Genomic DNA, 6,000 nt, shown 5'->3' on the forward strand with positions numbered 1-6,000 from the left:
CATTACTGTGCATTTTACTGTTGTAGCTGGTCAAAGCGCTACTAAAATGTGTTATTCAATTTAAATTTGAATGATTAAAAAAATGTATAAGTGTATTAAATTAGGTTTCAAATTTGTGAAATAATAAGCAGGATTGTCTGCTCCCAAATGCAGAGGGGGCGTCTGCTGAAGGGGCTGAAACCAGTAGCTAAAGCGACACATAAATGTAGTTGAATAAAAAAAAAATATATCAGTATTTTTGAGGTATAAAGAAGGTTAAACCTTAAGCACTGATGTTATATTCTATCACTTTGTATAGGCTACTGTATTTAACTCTAAATAAAAAAAACTATCAACATACACGGTAAAAAAAATTTCAGGGGCCAAAATGATACGACCGGATCGTCCGAAAATATCACAACATGGAGTCATTTCCCTGCTTTACCATTTAGAATGGCGATAACGAATGTGATGTGCTGAGTTGGTGTTGCGCTTGTGTGGGATCACGAAGAGACAGACACACCAGGCTGATGTGCTGCAGCTGCTCAAAGACTTTGGTGCCTCCCTGGTGTTTTTGGTTGATGAGGTGCAGTTTGTGTCTCCAAATGAGGAGCGTGTGTGGCAGACGCCCCCCCCCCCCCCTCCTCCCCTCCGATACATTATTAATAGTTGCCAGACTCCAGGCGCTCTTTTTTTTTTTTCCTCTGTTGAATTTCAGCCTCACGCAGCTCTTTGCTCCTTCGCTCAGTGGAAAGACACCTCCACCGCAGACCGGCTTTCTCTCCCGTACATCCCCCCCCCCCCCCCCCCCCCCTATATCATTCCTCTGTTTACTCGACCCCCTACTGCTGCTCTGCCTCCTCATTGTTCTCCTCCAGCACCATCCTTATACCCGACTGCGGCCGGTGACTTGACTGGCGAAGACTTTTATTCTCTCTGGCGCGTAAACTAAAAGTGCGCCGGCTCATAAATCTCACACGTGAGCAAAATGCAGCAATTACTGGTTTGGAAACTGAGACAATAGATTTATGTTATTTTTTTTAGTGTAATGATTGTCTCTCTGTCAAAGGTGTTCATTAAAAGATAAGATGAGGCTGAACTGAATTTGACACGCTGGCTGGTCAATAACACAAATGAAACAAGATAAGAAGTGAAAGTGATTTGGCAGAGCTCGGGGAGAAACAGGTTCTCTGACGCCAGTACACTGCTTAGGTAGCTGCGAGCTGCTGCTAATAACAGGGCTGACTACTAAAGGAATACTTCAACATTTTCAGAAGATGTGCTTGTTCTTTTCTTTTTTTTTTTTTTTTTTTTTCCAGAGAGAAGATCAACACTGCTCTCATATCTGTTAATTATGAAGCCAGAGCCAGGACTGTAAACAACAAATCATTGTCTACCCAAAGGCGAAAACAATCCACCTCTAAAGCTCACGAAGACACGTTATATTGTATTTTGTTTGTTTGCTTTGTGCAAAAAAAGTCGAGAATTAAAAATTCCTCGGGCGAGCGGCAGGTAGCAACAGAGGTCTGAGCTCCGTAACAATAAATAAAAGGTCATAAAAGGTAATAACCGGTGTTCGTAGCTCTTGGCTGTTTCCACCTGCTTTCAGATTTTGTGCTAAACTACGCTAAGCAGCTGCAGTTTTGGGCGTGCTGTAGTTTTGGGCGTGCTGTAGTTTTGGGTGTACTGTAGTTTTGGGCGTACTGTAGTTTTGGGCGTGCTGTAGTTTTGGGTGTACTGTAGTTTTGGGGCGTACTGTAGTTTTGGGCGTGCTGTAGTTTTGGGTGTACTGGTAGTTTTGGGCGTGCTGTAGTTTTTGGGCGTACTGTAGTTTTGGGTGTACTGGTAGTTTTGGGCGTACTGTAGTTTTGGGCGTACTGTAGTTTTGGGCGTACTGGTAGTTTTGGGCATACTGTAGTTTTGGGGTTGTACTGTAGTTTTGGGCGTACTGGTAGTTTTGGGCGTACTGTAGTTTTGGGCGTACTGGTAGTTTTGGCGTACTGTAGTTTTGGGTGTACTGTAGTTTTGGGCGTACTGGTAGTTTTGGGCGTACTGTAGTTTTGGGCGTGCTGTAGTTTTGGGCGTACTGGTAGTTTTGGGCGTACTGTAGTTTTGTCGCTTCATCAAAATCAGCACCTGATGCTTTTGTTAGCAGCGGGTGTGTCGGCAGTGTTCTAAACACCTGAGACTTGAGCAGAGAGCGCACATCGAAGTTTGGGGGAACAGAACTTTTTGGAAACAGAAAGAAGTAGCAGGGAGCCAAAACCAGCCGTAGGAGTGCTGGGGAGAGATTATCGTGTTACTGTTGCCGAGAAAGTTGTGCATTTTCACGCCACAGTCACGGCGCTGAATTTTTTTTTTTTTTTTTTCTCAAACACCTCAGAACATCACAGTAAAACTCAATGTCGACAGTCTGGCTCTGGGGGATGAATTCATGCTGCACAGCCCCGCGAACGTCAAAGAGAACCCACCTGGTTATGCGACCCGATGCGGCATTTTCGATTTGAGACTGACATTTCGCCTCTTTTAAAACAAATGTCACTCAAAACATCGCTCCAGTAACATTGCTTCATTGCCGTGGGTTATTTAAAGCATTTCAAGGGTCTATGTTGAAACATTTTAGAGTCTTGACGAAAACTTTGACGTGCTCTTGTGACCTGCGGAGAAATCGCCAACACACCCAGACCACCGCTTGCAAAAATGTGTAAGTCAGGCGCTGGTTTTGATCAAGCAACGAAACTTCGAAACCAAATTTTCCCATTCAAGATCAAAAGATCAAAACTCACGGACTCATCAAAAGTCACTTCATCAAAGTGAAAAGGATCAGAAACTTCTGGGACTTAAACTGTCAAGTTGCACTCCTGTGCTTTGTTGTTGTTGTTGTTGTTGTCGGATGCTTCCACATCCAGCTTCTCTTTTCCCACCTCCACGAAAGACCCCTAAAACAACACACAAACAAATCCAATAATACAGGGTTCAGCGGTGTGTTTTCATCAAGTGGGTAAATTTATGGACACCATAAAGCCTGCGGCCTCCGGACGCCGGGGGGTACCGAGGATTCACCGTCATTTTATCACGGCCATCTCAAAGGCATCTGAACGGCATCAGCGGAGGCAGAAGAGACTGGCACGAAGGCCATGAAGAGGCCCAGTTTATCGGGTTTATGGTGGGCTAATTACAGGACTGGGAGACAGACTCACTGTCAGAAGGGACAGTAATATCATTAGTGTCGAGGAAAGAGGAGAAATGTGATGCGTGGGGTGAAATGTGTGCCTGCGAGGGAGAAATTACGGCTGGATTGTATTAATGCCAGAAGGTAATGAAAAATGCAAGCGGGGTGGCAGGAGATACAGTCCTTCTCAGGTGTCTGCGCTCTTCACCGGATCAGAATAGCCTAATTAGGATAAATTATTTATCAGGATTGTTTTTCTTCTCTGCAGTTTCACAGAGACGATGTTCAGTATGAATAAACTGTTTCTCCGCCGCGGTCTGAGCTGCTTAACAATAGACATGAGCAGCTTTGACAGCGCTTTAGAAATAGACTAATACCCATGCAGTTTCAGCAAGAAGTGAAGCTGTGAAACAAATGACTTTCGACTGGTTAAAACCTGCAATAGAAAATACGTAGATATGTAGGCTAAATATTTTGTAGAAAGATTGCGAGCACTCTGCAGTCAATTCACAGCTGAAAATACCGACAAATTTAGAGTTTATCTGGTTATCAAATTACAACTACTGACAAAAAAGGTTAAGAACTGAATTTGTTTGTGATAATTTGAGCAAAAAGTGTCAGGAGAAGAAACAAGTGTATAAACTGAGGGAAGATCTCAGGTGAAGCTGTTTAAGAGTAAAGATGCGAGAGGCTGGTTTGAAGTGTCAGTCAAAGCCCTGAAAGGAGTTGAAATTCTAGTCGAGTAAAGTGGAGTGTAAGTACTGGAGTTACAGCGGTGAATCAAATTACACAGAAACGGGTGAAAACGCACTCCATCGACTCCGAGACAAAGATTCGGAAGTTCTGACTGAATATTGAGGACGACAGAGCAGCTGGTTTGATTATGAGGCCAACAATCAAATAACAACGAAGTCATTAGACCTGGCAGACAGAAATGACACTACGGCGGTATGAGCTTCAATCATAGATGAACAATCAAATCAATACAATGATCATGTGAGTTTTTTCTTTTTTTTAATTTTTTTTATCTTTGGGTATCTATTACATAGATTGATGGAGATTTAGATTGTTTTTGTTTATATAATTATTGCAAAATTGCTAAAATCACACTGAACAACTTGGTCTCTTGGAATTAAGTGTAATTGGTAACAATTAAATAATAATACAGCTAAACACGTGAAAAAATATTTAAAAAAAAAAAAGGTTGCAACTAACAATTATTCTGTCTTTTAATTGATTATTTGTGTCATCGGTGATGTAGTGAACGATTTCTACAATTTCCTGACACCCAAAACAAAAGCTGAAAATCTTTGTAACACAAAAAACAATAAATATTTTGTATATTTTCTTGAAAAGGTTAAACCAATAATCAATGATCAAAAGAGTTACATTTTCTGTCAATCAAGTAATTGATTAATCATATCAGCACCGTGATGGACAAGGAGGATAATAAACCAGTCATATATTCAGTGTGGAGATCGTCATCAAACTGCCGAGTCCCTGTTAAACAGAGGAAGACACCAGACCAGGAGTTTAAGAAAAATGCTTTTATTTATTTTTTTACACCTTTAAAAAGCAATTTTTTTTTTTTTTTAAAGCACAAAGATTTACTCTGTATATAAACACCTCTCTTCCTTGGACTAAAAAAATGGTAGCATTTGCACATTGTGCTTCGATTGCAAAGTCTGTACAACCACTCTGGGTCTCTCGTGGTGTCACGACCCCAGTAAACATTTTATTGCATAAATCACATTTGACCTTGGCGGCCATTTGTTGAAGTGTTTCGAACAGATCGTGGAAAAAAAACAAAACAAACAAACAAAACGGGAGGAAAAAAGAAGCTCTCATACCTATTACACAGTGAACAACAAGGAGCAGCTTTCTTTATGAAGGCGTTGCACATTGTCCAGAAAAGAAAAAAGAAATCCAAAATGAAATCCAACCCAAATCATGTGACAATAAACGACAGTTGTGCTTTTGTCTATCGAGCAAAAACTTAAACTTAATCCTCTGCAGATGATTCCAACACGCGCTCCAAACAAACAAACAAACAAACAAACAAACAGACACTCGAGGAGAATTTGCAGCTATTGGCTCACTTCCCTTTAAAACAGTAGCTCACTATATGCTAATCTCTCGTTGCACACACCCCCCTATACAATGAGCGAGGTTTACATATCTTGATTTTGCTATAATCTATCCAACCTACATGTGGAAAACTAGCATTTCTCAAAAGGCAGTGTCTCTCCATGACATCTCCGAGGAGACTTTTACATCAATAAATGCTGAATGGAAGTCGGTTTGCACAAAATATACAAATTCAAATAAACTTGAATCAGCGACTTTGGTATAAACAACATTGAGAAAACCTTCCGTTCCTGAATGTTCCCTTTAAACTACATGTTTCTACTCGTCCTGTTAAAACGGCAAAGTATAAATAATGAAAGTGTTCATGGGAAGAAAACGGCGACAGGAAGTGAAAACAAAACAAAACATGGATCAGCAAGAAAACAACAACTACAAAAAAATAAAAAAAATAAAAATCCAAATTTTCACTTGTACTTCTGCTACGGGAAAATAGTTTTCACTCAAACTTTGAAACAGAAATTCAAAAAGAAATAATCAGTATAAACCTCAAAGAAAACAAAACCTGACAGTATAAAGTCAAAATACAAAAAGATGTAATTCTAATTTTACTGCAAACGTTGTAATTTTACAGGAAAAAGTCATAATTTTACAAGAATAAATCATATTCGATTAAAGTCATAGTTCTACATTAGGATTATTTTCAGAGCAAAATGCTGATACAAGTGCATGTTTTAGCTTGTCTGCACAAATTAGTACATGTG

The sequence above is a fragment of the Embiotoca jacksoni genome, unplaced genomic scaffold, assembly GCF_022577435.1.
Source record: "Embiotoca jacksoni isolate LCO1_2020_lvr unplaced genomic scaffold, fEmbJac1.0.p SCAF_6, whole genome shotgun sequence".
NCBI lineage: Eukaryota > Metazoa > Chordata > Actinopteri > Embiotocidae > Embiotoca > Embiotoca jacksoni.